The sequence below is a fragment of the Lissotriton helveticus genome, chromosome 1_1 (assembly GCF_964261635.1).
Source record: "Lissotriton helveticus chromosome 1_1, aLisHel1.1, whole genome shotgun sequence".
NCBI classification, from domain to species: Eukaryota; Metazoa; Chordata; class Amphibia; order Caudata; family Salamandridae; genus Lissotriton; species Lissotriton helveticus.
The window spans coordinates 1,860,551,589-1,860,572,147 of NC_136057.1; the positions used below are offsets into that span (position 1 = coordinate 1,860,551,589).

A 20,559-nucleotide genomic window follows, 5' to 3' on the forward strand; every position below is an offset into this window, starting at 1 on the left:
ATAACATATGGCCCATAGTGAAAAGATTCATGTAGCTGGGGTAGTCTCCAGGGCGGAACAAAAGGATGGACTCCTAAGAGGATTCACCAATGAAAAGCCAGCATTTCTAAAGGACAATAACAGGAACCAATGAAAAAGATGGCCATTTTTTGAAACCCATATCTAGATACAACATGTCTCTTCGAGACAGCACATGCAGCACATGCGGTGCCTAAGCAAGACCTAAAAAGGAAGCGCTGTGAAATACAATGTTTGCGTAGGATGACATAATTAGGACAAGCAGGGAAGGGAAGTGATTCCAGGGTATCCAGTTTCACATTTTGAAATTCAACCACCAGATGTATGTATGTGTGTATGTCTCACTCCTATTTTACATCAAAGGTCACTGTTTTAGGTTTATTCTCGGTACAACACGAGAACAACCGACCCAAACAGCGCAGACCCAACTTGGGGCCCCAGACCCAACTCAACAAGCAAAGAATGCAATTATTTGGGGGTGTCACACCCCACACACCCACCCCAAAGCTATGCCCCAGTGAATGAGCTTAGAACTGTGCTTGTGAATCCCATGCAAGCACCAAGGATCTCAACATGCAGTTAACCTCATCAACAAATGTACGGTAGCCATTACAGTACCTTAGCCCTTGCGAAAATCTGTCAATAGGTAGGAAAAATATTTGCCTTTTCTGTAAACACTGAGGGGCTTATTTACAAGCCCCTTGTGCCAGCTGTACGTCACTTTTAATATGGGGAAAAGTGGCGCACTGGTGGCACAAGTGGCTTGTAAATAAGCCTCTGAGGGTTGAGTCGGCACACATTTTTCAATAATTATCATTGGCGGTGTGATATAGGTCTGTAATTATTAAATTGCTATTAAATGTACTTATGTAAAAATGAAGGCCATTGTCAAACCTCGTTAATCATTCCACGTCAGATATGCAGGTAGCGCCGCCACTCATTTTTCTCTGAACCACCTTGTTGGTCCAGTGTTTGACACCTGGAGGCGATAATGCGTCTATTTAGCTTGCACCCACTCACAATTCAACACTTCTTTTACACGCACAGAGGTGTGTGGCCGAGGTATCTGTTGTTACCTCTCTTTATTTTCCTGATCCATATTTGGCTCTCGACAAAACCCCTTAGGTGGTATGGGACTCACATAAACCCCGTCTGCTCCTTACCCTGTCGTACAACAAACAAAAATATTGCAAAAGCAAATTTTCTGCAGTCCGAGGTCTGCGACGTTTGGACCTACCGAGTGAATCATTTACTCCTTCTTGCATAAGGAACAGCGAAAACGCAATGTCTTGTGGAAGAAGGCGAGCTTCTCTCAGTGCATAGGACTTCTCTTCAAACGCAGTAAGTATTCTGGCTGCCCTGAATAAACCTCAGAATTTATCTATTTACCGTCGATTCAGGGAATACTTTGGGGGCTTATTTACAAGCCCCTGGAAAAAGGGGGCGTACCAATGGCGCAACGCCTGTAAATGTGCTCCCATCTCTTTTATTGCACCCTTATATAGCGCGAACTCGACCCGCAGGTATCAGAGCGCTTTAGGCAAACATCAGTTGCATCACAGATGGACACATTCATTTTGCTAGACACGGATAGATTAAGCGATTTGCTAGAACCACCGGATGTTGAGCGTCCCTGCCGAGATTCGAACCCTGTTTCCCAGCTTCGAGGTCCACCGCTCTAGCCTAGGCCACATCCTCTCCTGTAGCCTACAAGTTCGATTCCTGGCTCGAACGAGTAGCTCGTCCTCCTTAGGTTGATCTGTGCGAATGGTGAGTTGGTAATTACTATCACCTGTTATTAACCACCTTACAGTAATTCACTTTAAAGCGTGGCCTACGAAATGTGTCTGTCAGGTGTGCACACCCAAGTGATAGTACTGTATAGAGTTATGAGGAAAGCTCACAGTTTCCCCTTTTTATTGCTTTCCATACATAACAGACGGGGACCTTCCATTTCATGTCTCTATTTATTTTTAAAAACGGAGAAAGACGGCAGTTTGTATCCTATTTTAGTGGTTCTCCGTGCTGTCAATCATGAATGTGCACAGGGAGAGTGCAGGGTATTAAAGCAAGAGAGATTTCCATATGCAGTTTACAAGCTACAGGTACATACTTGCTTATTAAAACTCCAATGCTATGAGATCAGGGCTGTTGCAAATTGCTGGATACTTGTAACATTAAAAACCTGCAGTCCTCCAGGGGAGGGTGTGCATTTATCAATTAAATTTGAAAATAGAGAAGCTGGAGCATTGTTTTTTTTTCTCAGCACACAAAGTAAATAGTGATGGATATGGATAAAAATAACAAAATGTAATAAAACACCTAATAAAACACAAAGCGCACCAGTGTGTAAGTAATGACCCTAAGTTGCTATGTGTAGGTAGCTCGCTGAGTTAAGCAAATTACGAATTATTTGTGATTACAACTTCCAGTTTCACAATGAGCTCTTGGGGTTGAGTTTGTGCCGCAGGAACCTGTACGTAAGGTGCACGTCACAGATTTCAATGGATGCGAGATAATAAAGGGTTTTACATACCTATTGCAGAGATGTGTGGTGTGTACACAAACACACACTATGGGGTCAAACTCTCAGTTCTACGCGAAGATGCCTGAGCGCATTCCTAGCTTTTAAGTAACAACGTAACTTATAACTTGCATATATGTAGGTTTCAATATAATGGGTGCCCTCAGGCACTAAACACAGGGCTGGTGGCGACTTTAGGAGAAATCGAGCAGAAATGATGCGTTGTGACTCTGTCTTTTGGTGATGGAGCATTGTCACCCAAGGGATAGCTAATTTGGGTCGTGCCTGACTTAAGGGTAGATTGAGAGATGGCTCATGATTGAAGCCTGAACATATAATTTATGTCTAACCAGAGTCATACCTCTTCCGCCTAAAGCAAACTCCTCTATGATCCATTTCTCAGAGTTCATTGTAAGATTGACGTAGAATTTAATTCAACCTATGGTTGGTTTGGTTTTTCTCTGGGATGGTTTCAGTGCTCCTCTTGTGTAGGCATGGCACCACTGTGTCCTGCATCTTACAAGGAGAAGTGTGGCTCACTGATTAGAGCAGCAGACCCTGAGGCAGAGGTCTGGCCCGCGGCAGGGTCTTGGGATCAATGTCCACGGACTCGATAATTCTCGCCTAGGTGCCTACTCAAATCATGGGTCCCACTCTGCAACTCTGGGCAATAGCTTGCTTAATCTCCACAACGGCGCCTAAAGCGCTAGGATGCCTGGCCTCACCTTGGAGGTGCCCAGTAAAGGGGCATCTCACAGGGAAAGCCAGGAAGGGTTCCACAGCGGTATACAGCACCAAGATACCTTTCAGGTGATAGTGCGCTTACAAGTATACACACATTACATTACACATTACATTACATCTAGTGTAGTTTGCCATCAAAATGCTTGAGAAACCTTATTCTGCTGCCAAGCTAAGCCTGGATTTGTCAAAAGCAGCATAACTTTGACATTGAGACATTTGTCTCTACAAAAACATTACACAATGAAAACACTACTTTGTGCACTACTTGTTCCAGTGTTAAAATGGCAAACTGGTAGCCCTGTTGTCTGCCTGGAGTCTCTCTTGTGCCGGGTTCGAGGGTGTACCTTTCGCTACCCTAGGCCAGGCTAATTGCTATAGTTAGTATACACATTTAGGAACAACCATAATATGGAATACATTCATTCTTATCAAAGTAATTCTGGAGAAATTTGTAACAAAGGTTTCACATTATAATGCACATTGTCCCTGGAGAATTTAGAGAATTTATTAACAACATTGATAGTTTAGTGGATTTGAGACTGTGCTGGGGGCCTCAGAACAGAAATGAAAGCATGATTTTTGTTATAATAACATGCGCTAATAAGAGGCATGATTTCGGTTTCCGCTGGAGTGACCTCTTTGCAGGACAATGACCATCAGCCACACATTCTATGTATCTGGCGATGGAAGAATTACTTGTATTCTTTGCCAGCTAAAACAACTTTTGTTGCAAAGTTATTTCAAGCAACTGCCTTTTTGTCCAGTTCTGTAAGCCTGATAGCTTCCTGTCTGGATGGAGCTCAGTCATCTACTGATCAACGTGGATTGCTATTTTACTATTTTATTTTGATTTAGGATAGTGCATGTTCCTGGCAGAGTAATTAACTTGTATTAATATTGCCAAGTGATTGGCACTCACTCATTCTTTTGCAGAATGAGTTGAAGATGCTTTAGGAATCAATCCTTGCGGTGCATGGCTAGTGCTCAAACAAGATGGCTGCTTAAGTCTGCCACTCTGTGCCTGCACTGTGTAAAATGGAGCATAACCACCACATACGGCCAAGAAAAGAGACAGATTCTCACCAGATTCCTACCAAATCTGACATGGGAGTACCCACTGACTTACCTGTCAAAATCCCCAGTAGCTGGAAGTCGAGAGCAACATAATCTGGGGATCACAGACTGAGGCCCAGCCAATTTATCCACTCTCCGCTCCGCTGGATGGTCTGCCAGGCACACTAAAATTGTACCACATAAACACCCCATTAATAGGTAAGGGAACCTCAATACAGAAAATTGCCCGAGCACATGACAAACCTGATTTCAACTCACTGCCAACCAGCGATGTCGCAGAAAGCCCACCCTCATCGCTGGGGTCTTCAACGGGATCCTGCTTCTACAAGTGGCTCTGCACCCCGCATTGTGCACAGCAACCTGTAGAAATGTATTTTCCGGATCAGATATATAGCATCCCTACTTTGCACACATCAGTGTGAGTGTATCAAGGTCTTCAAAGATGTGGGATTCATTAACTGGCAAAGTGCCTTCTCTCAACAATGAGCCTAGAAACATCTCCTTGCCACCGCTGTCTGCTATCTGCTACTGCCTGGTTTACTACCCATTTTAAGCAATATGTTATATGCCTGCAGCACTATTTGCAATTCACTTTCTGACAATTAAGGGAATACGATCCTACCTTGGACCACAGTAAAGGCTACAGATGTCCATTTCTGCTCCCTAAGTAACTTCCTACCACCCTAAAATGTAATCTACTGCAGCACAGTGCAATAACAACAGCTCTACTCCTTCTAAGAAGGAACTTCATTCTAGATAACTGCGATTTGAGAGCTAACCAAACTAGGCGATACTTGCCGCTATACTCAAGCAAATAAATATATTGACTTCCATATCACAAAATCTTTGGTTATCGTCTTCAGTGCATGCTTAACTCATCTATATCTAACACGAACTGCTTAACTATCTCAAACCACAAATGATGAATATCTCTGATAGTAAAGAATAACTTGCTGAATGGCAGAATCGAGAGAAAAGGAAGGAGAGGAACCAAAAAAGGCCAGGGAGCTCAAAACAGGACCAAAGATCAAAGGCAGATCCACCTATACTGGACTGTCAAGTCAAGCCTAAAATGGATTCCAGGCAAATATAAAATTAATTCTAAAAGTACGTAGTTGACCTCCAGGATCTAAAGCAAGGAATTTAAACAAACACAATTATTATGCAAAATGAAATCCAGGCACTACGAAAGGATTTTAAAGATCTGTCCGAAAAGTTTACAGAAGCTGAATCCAGAATAAGTACATTAGAAGACAATCATTTGAACTCTAAGAAGCAAGCCACAGCCTTAAGATCCAAAGTCACAGCATTAACTAAGAGGTTATAGATCTGGAAGACTGAAGTCCATTTTGTCTCCCAGAAGCTAACTCTTGCACATAATTCTTAGAAGCATGGATTCCAAACACTCTGGGAATTGCATTCAACCACTAGTTTGAAATTGAAAGAGCACAGAGGATACCATCTGGGTTTAACCCCTCAATGAGCACAGCAAGACAGCCAAGACTGTACTATCACCACAGGGAAGCCATCCTTTTTCACATGAAAAAAAGTCCATCATATACAATGGAATGGATGTAAGATTAGCATAGCACAAGACTACTCAAGGAAACAGAATCCCACAGGAAAGGAGTCCTAGACCTCAGATAATTGCTGAAGGATTTGCTTATACCATTCTCATTCATGGGCCATGCAAAGTTCAAAATGTCGCATAAATGCAAAGAGGCCCTGATCTTTACTGAGCCTACTGACCCACAAACCTACATCGCCTGTTCAATCCATACAGCAATGGATACTGAACACAAGTCCCCTAGTTGAACAAGGCATCGGCTCTTGAAATGATACTGCCAAAATGTGTGTATAAATAGTCTCATAGCTACGAAAGATCTGTGGCTAATTGATGCAGAATAGGACATCTGGGTTTCTATATGCCTAACCAAGACAGAAACTCCTCGATAAACTGCGCCTGTCCCAACATCAGCCTCAAATGACTGTGATGGGAGACCTTACTCATCTAAAGGCGTAGCAGAATAATCCCCAAATGGAGTACCCTGCAGCAGCCGCGGTCCATGCAGGTAACATCGGTGGGGCAGTGGGGCCGGTTGTGGGGAGATTTTGAGGGACAATGCTTAGGGGAAATTAAATAAATAATTCATTTTCCTTGGTCATCGTCCGTCGGAATCCCCTCCACCCGGCCCCACCGCTGTTACCTGCACAGACTGCGGCTGCCCTGCAGAGTCACACACATTTCCAGGTAACTTGGAAATAGGATAGCAAATCTACCGATAACTTCCTTAAAAAATCTCTTACACAGGAGGACATTTGCAGCCTGATCCACCTCACTCTGACACACCGGGAATCTCATGTGTGATATGGGTCACATGGGCGCTATCTAGTCTTAATGTGTTAGACAATACCAGTTGTAGACATTGATTGATAGCACAGACTCCCATCATGACACCATTTACAAACCTCCACTCAGCTAACACCACTACAACCTAATTTTAACACAAAAATAGGCTGACTATAGCTTTATACATTTAATCCTATAATAGCTTAGCAGCACTGCAATAGATACTCACCATCTATTCGATCCCTAAACAATAGACCTTCATATGTTGTATACCTAAATAAACACAGGTTTATTAGTAAGTGTACCTCTTCAATATTTCAGCAATAAGCTAGCAATTATTCAGGCATGTATATTTCTAAAAGCCCACAAGATCTTTCAGTGGCCAACACTTCACAGTAAGATTGGCCCTCCATGCTTACAATATGAAAAGGATGCTTTGAATCTCATAATATTTTTTGTTATGTGAATCTCAATATATGTTGTTATCATATATAATGTTATGATGCATATGATAGGACTCTTCTGTTATTATACTGTTTAGGATTATGCATGAAAGTTTAAAGTTCCCGATTGTTTATGTTCCCACAAAAATAATTGTATGGTAATGCTTTGTCTTATATTACTTTCACATGCCATTGTCGGCCAGATGTGGCATTTCCCGAGACAGTTTCTGGCTCAACACGTTTTGAGTAATGTCGGTGGGAAGGTGAACAGTTCTTCACCTCAGTATGGGCGTTTGGGGTGGGGTTCTGGTGGGATGCATGTTCTGTATTCTTCTGTTCTTCCCTTTCTCCTTTGATCTTCCCATCTCTTCCCTATTCCACTAACCTAGACAGAAGACCACTGGTCATGCCTCCTCCTTATGTTGGAGTACTCATTAAACCTAAAGCAACCATATCATAGACAGCATGTTGGATCAAATCTGTATATACAAGAAAAGCTTTATAGTCGTCCCAAAAATCAACCTCATCCTCTTGCACGTTCTCACGTCATCCACTTGTTCGGCACTAAACTTCATCACAGGTATTTTAGTGTATCCAACCACTAGGCATTATAAATCCCAAGAAGAAGGATCATGCCCTCAAACTGTTATCACTAAATGGAAAATGCCTAAACCACCATATTAAAAGGAAAAAGCTAGCTGATTATTGCAATAGACTAAAATGCAACCATGTCCTGTTGCACGAAACCAGCTTGAACCGAGAGACAACATCAAGTTTAATGCTGCATGCATTGCAGACTCCCTTAGCTCACAAAAAGGAAAATGATGGTATAAGCCCTTATCTCTATAACGTCCCACACAAATGATAACCAAGGAATACGGCTTTTTACAAAAGCCCCAAAAACAAAAAGGAAATTATTAATAAATGTCTATGCTCCTACTGACAACCCAGTGAAATTCTGTCTGTAACTAGATAAATCTATCATGAACCTTCCCAACAAAAAAAGGGATAGTTCTAGGGGAGATTTAAATTTACCGGTGGATACGGGGTCGATATCGGACACTGTAACAAAATAAACTATAGTGGTAATCCCAAAGAATGGAAAAAAAACATCTTGAAATCATAAACTCAAAACCCATCTCATATTCATTTTGGAGAATGTCATACACAAACGTATTCATCCACCCCAAACAGGCTTCTTAAAAGGATTATTGGCGGGGTCAACATTAGGATATTTTGTCTTGTAATTGGAAAGGCAATACTTCTGAACTCCCCCACTGTGCTGAGCATTAGACTCAGAGATGACCTTTGACAAGATTTCTTGGACCCTCTAAAAGGCTGACTTCCAAAAATTCAAATTAGGCAACAACTTCATCTGCATGATTGTTTCTCTGTACTCTAGCCCGGAAGCATAGGGAAGAATTTAGGTACATCTCTCTTCCTCATTTAAACTGGCAGAAGGCACAGGACAAGGGTGCCCTTTGTCACCACTTTTCTTCCTACTGGTCATTGACCATTGCTATCCTCTTGAAGATCTAAAGGTAATATCAAAGGGATCTCATTCCCATTCGGTAAATACTCAGTTGTGACATATGCATACAGTGTTATCATTTTTACGGAGGAAGCAGACAAGGCTATGCCAACCATCACTGATGAAAAAAATCTCCACAATAATGAGATCCTGAGGATTGAAGTGGCAACAACATCCTCTCAAGTATTTAAGTATTTGGACCCAGATTTATCAAGGCAACACCAGGACAACACAAAGGCTTTTAAATATTTTCAAAGCGATCCAATGGGTGCTTTGCGCTGCCTTGCATGGCTTTGTAAACAAATTCAACGCAATGCAGCAGCTTGCACTGTGTTACATTACATTTCAAGGTGGGAGGTAGTGAGTGAGTTGAGCATGGGTGTTCCCGTGCATCCACACATGGATTTTGGTGCATTCCAAGATTTACTTAAGCTATTAAACCTGGGAATGCATCAAAATGCTATGCCTTCCCTAGTGTGACATAATGAGGAGAACTATCCTTATTTCTTCTTGTTACTTCCTCTTTGGCTTGTTTTTGTGCAGGAAGTTGTCCCTTCCTGCATAAAAACAATCCTGCCAGTAATGCAGACACCCTTGTACCATGGTGCAATTCTGCATGCATCCGCGCTAGGCAGCACCAGTGATTCAGCACAAGGAGAAAGCAGAAATGCTTCATATATTTGTAAATATACAGCATTTCTGCTCTCTCCTTTTCACACAACGCAATGTAGTAACTCTGCTTGCTGGCCTGCATTTCGTGAAAGATTAGTGAATATGCCCCCTGGTGCAGATGCAGCCTAAAAAACCTCAGTAACCCTGAACAAAACCAAGACCCTAACTAAAATTAGAGAAATTCTAACAAATCGGTCTCTCAATTATATTACATTTATTCCAAAGATACCAGTTAGTTTATTTATCTGCCCAAGGAGCCTGGTGTAGACATTGATTGATAGCATATACTGCCACACTTAATAAAACTAGGTCTGGGCGGCGAACTTCGCTCCGTTCGCGGAGTTTGTGTAGTTTTCTGCACTCCGGGCTCTGCGGAGTTTACGGAGTGCAGAAAAATCCGCTTCACGATGTGCAGCAGAGTTTTTTCTCACTCGCGATCCCATACGGTAAGTTTGCAAGCGCGAATGGTAAATTCGTGAGCTGCTGCTCCGGTAGAATACCAGCACAAACTGCAGTTCGCACTGCACTCTGCCACTCGTGGAACTTCGCAGAGTTTTTTTCTAACTTCGCAGAGTTCCGCATAGCAAAATTCTGCGAACTACTCCCAGGCCTAAATACAACACTTTGGCTACATATTGTATTCCAGCTACTATACCCAATACCGCTGTGTGTTACACTAACAATTAACCATGCTACTAACGATAAACTGGGTCGTTCACAATCTATAAGTACTATAAACGAAACGTGATAAGAAAATGACCATCCAGGTGCTGAAATCCACCTTTGTGCAATTTGGCCCAATAAACATTTTAAGATTCAGAATAGTACTATATACTGAGATAGGTAGGCCACAAAAGGGATCAATCCTATTAAAGACTAGGTTCACTAGAAGACCTTATACCCTTCTCGACACTGAGATTCAACTACAGTCTACCTGATATAGAATTTCTTAAATTTAATGTAGCCCAAAGAAACTGAAGGGAAATTACTCCCCTGACCTTCCTAATTTGTTACACAAACTTAAGAAACCAGGACACACAATATACAGAATATTTAATTGTTTAGAACTAGGAAACAATTATCTTACACAACAACTGAAAAAAATGTGATACACAAGTAAAACAACAACATAATCACTGAAGCTGCTTGGCAAACAAACTGGCAATTGCCATTCTTGGAGAAAATTGCACCTTCATTAGTCCTTCATTAGTCCACACTTGCTTTTGGTCAAACTAAAGGATGGATTGGACACCAGACAAACTGCATAAACTTGGCCTTCTTCAATTAAATCTATGTTGGAAATGTAATGAAGCCAAGAGAGATATGGAACACATGCTCCAAAATATAAACGTTTCAAATCTCTTTGGGCCAAGATAAAGAACCTCATACAGGAAATCTTTAAGACCCACTCTTTTTTGGATTTCCCCATAATCACCATAGGTGTTTTAATCCAATTGCAACCACCAAACCTATTGCCATCAGATCTTCTATTAATTGTTAATTTTATTAACAGCTCGAACTGCCAAGCCAGGTTCACCCTGAACCGGAACCCACGCAACCCAATTCCATGAGGAGCTAGGACTGGACTGATTTGCATATGGCTGGGTCCAAACTGAGGTGGCATGATGAGCAAAAGAACTATGTGGCAGATGGCTGGGTTAACTGCACCGGACTCGGTCAAAGTCATAAATTCAGGCTCGCCATGATGGAGTGAAGGCCTGCTACAGGGACCCAGTTAGGCCCACTGAACAAGAGTACCTTAAACCCTGGTTGCAGAGCATTGTGGAGTTCCACTTCGAATATGCGTCATGCAGCAGCATTTCCTAGGAGCTGCGAAGCTGAGATTTGAGGTGCCGCGCCACGACTAGGATGCCGTGGAGGAAGGGCTTGCAATGAGAAGTCCTGCATCACGATGCATCATGCACCGGCTGGTTCTGAAAAAGCTGTGCAGTTAGTGATGCAGACTCCTGATCTGTCATCAAGAATGCTGTTGACGAGGGATTTGTGATGCGGAGGCTTGCGTTGGGGGTGCGTAGCACAGCAGAGGTTCCTGGAAGGATTCGGGCCGCGATGCGAAGTCCTGCTTTGGAAACAAATCATGCAGCAGTCCCAGTGGCGACTGGTGGAATTTGAAAATAGTGGGGCCTAAATGTTGCGGTGGAGTGCACTGCAGGGAGCAAGCGTATCAAGCGAGCCCCGACCTATGTAAGGTGGGTTCTGGGGGGTTCTTCCCCGAGAAAATTTTAAAAAAAGAGTGGGCAAATGATACACCTTCAAGTACATTTGAGAAAGAAAGAAGGCTAATAAAGCAATTCTGAAAGTGCAGGTATGACATCAATAAAGAGATGTCATATAATAACATAGATAGCTGCCTATTCAGTATAACCACAGAACTTCATAACAGACTTCGAGATAACAATGCTGAGTACCTCACAGATTTTTATTTATTTATCGATATACCTTTAGAAATTAAATGTACTGGGGAAATACAAGCTATTGTGATTTATTGGACTGGACACAGTGAGACAGCAAGGAACAAACATTAAATTAAAAAGGTATGCTTTCATTGAGACACAGTGTCAGAAACAAAGCACTGTTGTGGAGAGAGAGGGTTCATGGAATAAACACTGAGTTAGTTTATGTGTACTTGGAGGTAGCAGAACATCTATAAGGAAACATTGAAGGCAAACCTCGTTATTCTTGCAAGTCCAATAATTTGGGAATATAGATCCTAATGCCAGTGCCACAACGTAAGAATCCCACATTGCCGATAGCTTCCTGATGACAACGGCGTGCTCATGAATACATTTTAGGAGTTATGATGAGTTCCCTCTTGGGGTAAAGCAAATGTATGCGCTTTCACTACATGTATAAATCTCATGCTTCTAATTACCTTCATAATGAAGTACAAAATGTCCAGAGACCTAATGCTAAATGTAGGAGGGATCGAACAGATCATTAAAATGTTTTAAAGCAATTAAATGTGCTACAGTACGACATACCAAACAATGCATATATAGTTAAATAGAAAGAGCATTTGTCAGCAAATGAAAACAAATGAGAGGAGCAAGAGAAAACATAGGAAGGGAGCGTTTAAGAGCGAGATCACTGTGCAGTGGCACTGCAAATTTAACACTTGCTAATAACAAATACTATCAACAAAAACGCACAATATTTTATATGACTTTAATGCACCATGCCCTCCGGGGCTATTCTGTATTTCACAGAAATGGCTCAGCCCCCACCCCTCCTCTATGTGCCTCTCACCAGGGTCGGATTGGTGAAGCAGGCAATGGCCAAGGGGCAGGTATCCGAGTTCCAGCTGTGAGCTACTTTTTTGGGCAGCCTGGGGGCGATTTGGGCAGTGTCTGTGTTGTTCGGATGCTGCCGGTGGTCCAGTGGGTGCCTGAGTGGCCTTTCTGGAGGCAGGGCATCCATTACTTCATTTTTATCAACGAGGAGAGGTATCACTCCCTTTCTCTCGCTGGGCCGGCCCATTAATGTATGCATATTGAGCTGGGGCAGGGACCAGAGCGGAAGTGGCATCACTTGTTTTCAGGAGTGTTTCACCAGTAAAAGTAATCTGTGCATTTTTTGTATCTAAAGATAAGAAAGCATGCCTCTGTCAGAGACCCCCCCACCCCCCCCCTTCTTTTTATAAAACTTTTCCGAAGCAGTGTTTTGCAGATAGGTAATATGCAAAAGTGGGAAACTTTTTTTAGCGGACCCGGGCCGATTTTCAATCCCAATCCAACCTTGGCTTACCCAGGCACTGTCCCCACCTGTGGCCTTCACATCACCTTCACCTCCAGATCATGTGTCGTCAATGCCAAGCGTGACTCATATTTGAGTGCGATAAAATCAAGCACAGCTCTCATGAAGTGGTGGCGCCGTGGCACCAGGCAGAACCTTGGAGGGTATTCTATTAACCCAGAGTTTCACATACCCACTACCAAGAGTTAACAAAAAGCCCTGGGCGCAGCACTGCCAGCCACCAGCCTATTACATTCCCAACCCAGTGTCCCTCAATCTCGGGACAGTCTCTCGGTCCTAAGTTCTGCCGGTGACTGTCTGGGGTTCAAACGTATGTTCCCAAAGCCTTTTTGCACCCCAGACAATCACCGGCAGACTTAGGAGTGGGAGACTGGCCCAAGATGACCGAGGGACACCAGGATGTGTATGTAATAGGCCGGCCGCTGCCAGTGCTACTGCATCAGACATGCTCAGCTGTGCACGCTCTTTGGAAATCGTGTTTTTTTGGGGGGGCGTGTGGAGGGAAGTTGTGACTGTACACTGAAGTCACTGTCTACACACTACTGCTGCAGGGGAAAAGAGTAAGACACTTAGGGGCATATGTGCCAGCCCCTATCGCCACCACAACTTCACTATTACCGATGTTGTGGTGGCGATAGGGCCTGCGCCTTATGTACAAGGCAACGTTAAGCCACTTAAAGTGGCGTAACGCTGCCTTGTACATAAGGCCCCCTTTCATGCTATGGTTAGCGTGAAGAGGATGGGCAGTGGCATTTTGACGCTGCCCCCTATGCACAAGTGGCATACATAGGAGGCAGCACCAAAATTAAGACCAGGTAAATCTGGTCTTAAGTTGGCGAAAGAAGGAGAAATGCATTATTTCTCCAAGTTTTTGATTTTTGCATGTGTGCGGCCTTGTGCAGCACACATGGAAAAAGCAAAATGTCATAGTTTGTTTATGTACAGGAAGATTTCCCTTCCTGTACATAATAAATCCTTTTTAAAAAATGCCATTTTGTCGCTTTCATGTGTGCTTCATGAAGCAGCACACATGAAAGTGACAGAATGGCATTTTAGGATTGTTTATGTGCAGAAAGGGACACCTTCCTACACATAAACAATCCTTCCATGCACGCAGAAACCCTTGTACCATATGCGTTGGTGCTAAGTTGCTAAACTTAGCACCATTGCAGGGGGAAATGCAAGGCTGCACCACATTCTTGTAAATATGGTGCAGCCTTGCGTTTCAGTAGTGGCGGAGCGCAGTATTAAGCCAAGGAGGCTAACGCAGCACTCCGCCACTTCCTTGTACATATCCCCCTTACTCTTTTCCCCGGCAGTGGCAGTGTAAAGAGTCTAGACACACGTCTGAGATGATTATGGAAAGGAAATGTACTGTACAACTAGCCGTTCCATAACCATGATCATGGCCTAGTTAAACTAGGACATGATTATGGTTCTGGAATGGAAAAGTACAGGCCTGGAAGGCGGTAACTGCCAACACCTATTTTATTTGGTAGTGCTAGCTGTTTGGTACTCACACCTCACTCCTCTCTGTGCCACTATGATCGATCATCACACATTCAGGGAGAAGGGAGGCCCGGAGTCTCGTCGTCAGAGAGAGAGGGCAGGGCATTCACACATTTGCCAATTCCAAATTGCGCACGAGGCGGGCCTCATAATCAGACTCTGAGGATCAGTAGGGCTCTTTTCCTCTCGATTCTCTCTCCACGGCCCCTTGTGTGCTAAAGAGGGAAGGGAGAGAGAGAGGCTGACGCAGCTAGGGCAGAATGGCCATTCACTGTATGACTACACAATAAAGCCATACAGTGATTGGTGATTATGCTCCCATGCTGTGGACATGCTAGGTCCAACAACCCCTGCGCTGTCTACCTGGCAACTCACTATACTCTAAAGCAGCCAATACTGGCGCTGCTAGGACAGAGCCAGGATTGGCCTGGGCAGGACAACTCGATGCTCATTAGGAGGCCAGGGGTCTGCTGCTTCAATCCCCGGGGATACCACATTCTACAGACAAGACTGCACAAGACTGCACATGTTGGGCTGGCTGGAGAAAGGCATGGGGCCCAACCTATCATGCGCAATTGCGCAGTTGGTTGTTTACCCCACCCCCTAAGCTGCTGGCGGCTGCAGCATGGATTGAAAAGGTACCAGCCCGCCGCTGAGAAAGCTGACTGCCGTTGTCCGAGATTAAGTTGTAGTGCACTTTTTTTTAAATGCACAGCACATTTGCACATTTAATTAGGCCCATAGGGTGCAAAAAGTTCAGGAGGGGTGACGCCAAATGTTCTCATGAAGGAACCACCCCGGAGCAGTCCCAATTTGGAGTCTGGTATGGCAATGCATTGCACAGTAGTTCAAATTAGGAGTGCCTGGTCGACGATGTGTTGCTCTATGGTTCCAATGCATCAGTTCTGCTGGGACTACAGAAGGGCAGCCAGAGCACCTTCAGAAACACTTCCAAAGGTCAAAATCTGGGGTGGCACCACTTGGGAGGGTATGACTCACAGCAGGCACAGTTCAGGTGCTGGATTCAAGGTGGTTGGAGCCTTCTGTCCCTAAAGCTCTAGTCTGGCCAGCCAACTAGCCCTTGCAGTTACTCTGGTGGTCCTGAGTTCAAGAAGCAGGTCCAGTCCTTCACTCACGCAGCAGTCAGCAGGGCAGCAGAGTGGCTGTCCTTTTTGCAGAGCAGGATAGAAGTCCTTCTTCTGAAGTTCCCCACAGATCCAAATGTGCACTGAAGAGTTAGGTCTAAGGGTCCAATATTTATACCTGGTGCCCACTTTGAAGTAGGAGAAGCTTTTAGTGATTTCCACCCCCCTGAGGTGTTCGGCATTCCCTTCCTTCCTGTCCTGGCACCAGCTTGCCTGGAATCACAAAAGACCAGTGTCAAAACACTTTGTGAGAGCGCCCGGCAGAGCTTTTGTGTAACCGTGGGTGGCAAATTCCACTCTGCCCATGGAGTCTGCAGAGTTTTGACAACTCCGCACTCTGCTTTATCTGCGGAGTTCTTCAAAAAACTCAGTGCCAACTGCCGATGAAACTCCAATTTCACAGCCTGTTTCTGTGGCAATAGACTATGCGTGAATAGGGGGTGCCTACTGCCTACCAAAGAAACAAAAGAGGAGTAAGGGGCTCCGAGCTCCTTTACCAATCTCCATCCACGCCTGCAAGATCTGATGTCAGTGAGGGGAAGCATAACCTGGCTCTGCGCATGACTGGTATGGCCCAAAGCAGCCTCTCTCTCCCTTCGCGCCGCAGTGGTTCTTCTTCTGCCCGCTCCGACTGGGAGCGTGCGCTCTACCTTCACAGAGCGGCATAACTGTAATCCGGATGCTGTTCCTGGGGAGAACAGAACACCCCTACTTTCTACCATGAAATGAGCCAGCTGCAATTCGATCAGCAGCATGCTCTCAGTGATCCTGCGAGACAGCGAGAAGAGGAGACCCGTCCAAATCCGGGGAGTGATGGACCAGCAGTGCACAGCCTGTGTGGCAACTCGGTTATTGAGGTCTGGAGAAGGAGTGCGTAGCCTGGGGCAGGAAGACCCATCCACGCAGCAGCCCCGCGAGGACAACAGAGGTAAGTGGATGTGTGCAGGGCACAATTCCTAAAAAAAAGAAGTGGGGGGACTCTCCAATTTAGGTGGTGTCACAGGAAGTGACATCCCGGAAGGAAGTGACATCACATCAGGACGTGACATCACAACAGGAAGTGACATCACAGCAGGAAGTGACATCACGGCAGGAAGTGACATCACATATGAGGCAGATCTATCATTTGCGCATATTGCAAGATTGAACAATTGAAGCTGCTCAGTGCCTGTGACTAAAGGTCCCTGTGTGGGGGAATTAACAGCTCAAATATGGATGAAGTTTGGCATACAACTACATTAGTCAAGCCATTAAGTGCTGTAAGTGAGGCATACTAAAACATGGCACCATGAACAAAAGCAGAGTTTGTGCATTGAAAAAAACCCAAAGAAAACCACATGCTAGAAACTACAATAGTGATTATCAAAACTATAAAATTTATTACGCTACCTAGAACACCACATTTAAATATACTGACAAGTTTAATACACTGTAAACATGAGAAAAAAATGCAAGGTGCACTCTGTACACTTTCAACTTGATACTCTGTACATCTGTTATTGCAGACATTATGGGACATGTTACACTGCCACAGGAAATCTGACCATTGAAAATTTGTGAGACCGCTTATAGCATTGAAAACCATCACTTAAAAAACGCCCATGCGTCTGCATATCTTTTATTGTGCTGGGCTGTAGGATCTACCTTTCTAGACTGAGTATCATCTGCATGGCGATGAGCACTGAACCACCTGTTGACATACAGCATTGGATTCCAAAGCGGCAGAGGAGGGCCCATGAGGTTTATGAACATTAATGAGGAAAGACGTCCGATACCAAGACAGTTTCATATGGGTGATATTATCAAATTCATCGTGCTGAAACCCCTTTCGCAGTCACTTGAAGTCGCATGAAGTGTATTTACAGCCCTCAAACAGGTTGCAGTTGCTCTGGAATCTCATTACCACCATTATCAACATAGTCTCTGAAGCCTTCAGATATGCCTTTATAATTAAGAGCGAATCTCCTACACAGGTTTTGTAGTTTCTCCTCACCTTCATACCATGGGCTCTCAATGTCATTTGGCCACTTCTGTGGGTTGATAACATCTATCTCTGATGTAAGAGCTAAAAATACATCTGTCTGAGATGATGTGGCTGACCTATTGCTAGTAGACTGTGCATACAACCAGGAGCGCAAGTTATCTGCCAGATTTTGATCAAACTGGGGAAGGTTTGTTTTTACCTGCCCACGTGAGTCCTCCCAGCTTATTGGTACTCCTCTAAATAAGCCACTCTCAATAGCTTGTTCAGCCTCCTTCCTGTGTGTCCCTGGAAACTCTGTAAGCTTTTCAATTGCCCTTACTGTACGATTGATGAGCTGGTAAGCTCGTGGCAGAGTTACTTCATCCCTTTGAAGTGCTTCTGACAGTGTTCCAATTTCATGAGCCGCATCCGCAACACCGGCGAGATTCAGCAAAAAATCGGAAGATGTCAGGATTTTATTCAGCCCGCTGAAAGTAGCCCGGTGTTTGGCATCATGAGAAGTACTCAAGCTGGACTGAACAAAATGCTGGTGAAGGGCTGGGTGTGATTCCCACACTTCTCGTATTGCCCTTTTGCTAGAAGCAATCCACCGGATTGAAAATACTCGCCCAATTTTCAGTATTGCAATTTCTTTCTCGCTGATTTTTGGGAGACTGGTGTTACACGGCATACAGTTTTTCGAAAAATGATGCAAGGTGCTTAAGGCCAGGCACTGTATCAACCGTGTCCGCTACACTGAGCTCAAGCCGGTGGCATAGACAGTGCCATTTTACAAGGCGAGGGTATTTACACCATAGCCTCTCCAAAACACCAGAGTTTCTCCCAAGCATTACACTGGCCCCATCACTGCAAACCCCTATCCAATTGTCTGCAAGGAACTTGTTGCAAAAAACATGTTTTTCAAGACATTTCAACAGTGAGGACTCAATGCACTCTGCATCGCCCCTAGGCAACTCAAGCAAGTCAAGGAAAAAGGTGAGGGGCTCTTTTCCATTGAATGCAGCATGCACATAAATAATTAAAACAGTCATGGAAGAATAGATTCTTGACTCATCAATATAAACAGATATTTTTGGAGCCTGTTCAACGATGCCGATGCAAAGCTTACTCCGCATTTCCTTAGCAATGCAATCAGTTATCTGTGCTGCAGTAAAACGCTGTGTAGAATCGAGCCCATATCTGACTCATTAGCTACCTGCAAGGCTACTAGACCTGGAAAATCTGAAAAGGGGCGATTATTTTTTGCACAAAAGTAAAGCGTGTGAAACACCTTTACCGTTGAAGCATGACAATGCCTCTGCTGCTCCAGGATCGTTGACCGCAGTACCTCCTTCTTGAATGCAGCTCGGATATCACATGCGTTACAATGTGCTTCTGAAATTTTATGCTTATGTATGTTTTTTCCGCAGTGAGCCTAACTGGCTCGCTTTTGTTGGGCCAGATTCAGCAATGCTCCCAGGGACCCATTCTGTAGCCATAGCCACACCCTGTGATGTTCCAAGTAGCTTAACCTCACTGCATATGTTGCAGCCAAGGTGGTCATTTTCACTGGTTAGCCATGGATACTTTTTTTTAAATTGAGCCCACTGATTGTGGTCCCAACACTCTAGCAAGCTGGTATCCCTTTTAAAACTGGTGCCCACATCCAGGATCTTTGTTGAAGAGTCTTCCAGTGGAAGGTTGAATCGATCCTTGGCTTGGCATCATACTCTCTGTATGTTGTGCAGGTACATCTTTCAAGCATGCACTGGGCTGTACTAGGCTACTTTCCGAATCAAACCGAGATCTCCTGTTCGCATTTGCAAAGAAATCCATGATGCTGGATTTGCATTTGCTTATTTCTGTAGAAAGCAGAAAGCATTGGGTCAGCTATATTTTTTGCATTGGTCACTCTCATATTCACTGATGGTTGGTGAGGAAATAAAATTGCAAAATTGCTTGGCAAAAATATTTTTCAGATTACTTTTGGCACTTAGAAAAATCTTTGTGGTCCAATGAGCCACCCATCCTGGTTTATGGTGGTATTACAATGTTTTAAAAAAACAGAAAGTCACACAATGCCTTTTTAAAAAAGAAAAATTCCCTCAATTAGCAAATGATGATCTTCAGTTTTACCGGTGTGCTATTGCTCATTTTGTTTCCCATAAAAATTGTCTAAAAAACATTTCTGTGGTGGAAAGTTCTGGAATCTGCATGAACATTAAATTAAAATGATTTGTGGCCATAAATTAACCAAGCGGATTCTGGCAAGGAGTACCAGCGCTTTTTACCTCTCTTGGCTACCACTGTTGCAGGTTCCATGCTAGGGGTAGAAGGTAAAGTGTCCGGCCTGGCAGCAGCTGGCTGTGCGACTTCCTGGTGATCTGTGTTGTGTCCTGGGTGAGCATGGGATCCAACGCTGCCCTGCTGTGTTGCAGGTTGGACCATTGCAGGGGTGAGCAGGACAAATGCAATGCAGGGAGATCTGTTGAATAGGATGGCTCCCAAGATACTGTAAGCTGTAGTGCAAATAAAATATTCCACATTAGGCAACTCTAAGCATTTTCATAGTTGAAGGAATGGTGGCATTCTGCTGCCATGGTCATTCATTCATTAGAAACGGTTCTGAGGTATTCCATAGATTTCAATCAATCTTGAGCACCCAAATTTTAATATTTGAAGAGGTTTAAGGGCTTTTGGATGTTGGCGGCACAGCAGGTTGCCTTTATTGACTTCATTGCGACCTTTCAAAAGAGATCATTTTTAACCCTAAACTTAGAAACCTCCATGCTTCCTTGCCCTAACAACAATT

General features: G+C 43.9%; 1 protein-coding gene across 2 annotated transcripts in view; it reads left to right on the forward strand.

The window, feature by feature from the left end:
- Positions 1-20,559, forward strand: part of LOC144754038 (flavin-containing monooxygenase 5-like) — a 289,281-nt gene that overhangs the window by 12,149 nt on the left and 256,573 nt on the right. Inside the window, exon 1 of one of the 2 annotated variants that reach the window (XM_078641559.1) lies at positions 1,315-1,359. The exons of the other annotated variant lie outside the window; for it this stretch is intronic. The gene's annotated coding sequence lies outside the window, so the exon portion shown is untranslated. Of the gene's footprint in view, positions 1-1,314; positions 1,360-20,559 lie in introns of those variants that run through there. 2 annotated transcript variants of the gene reach the window in all.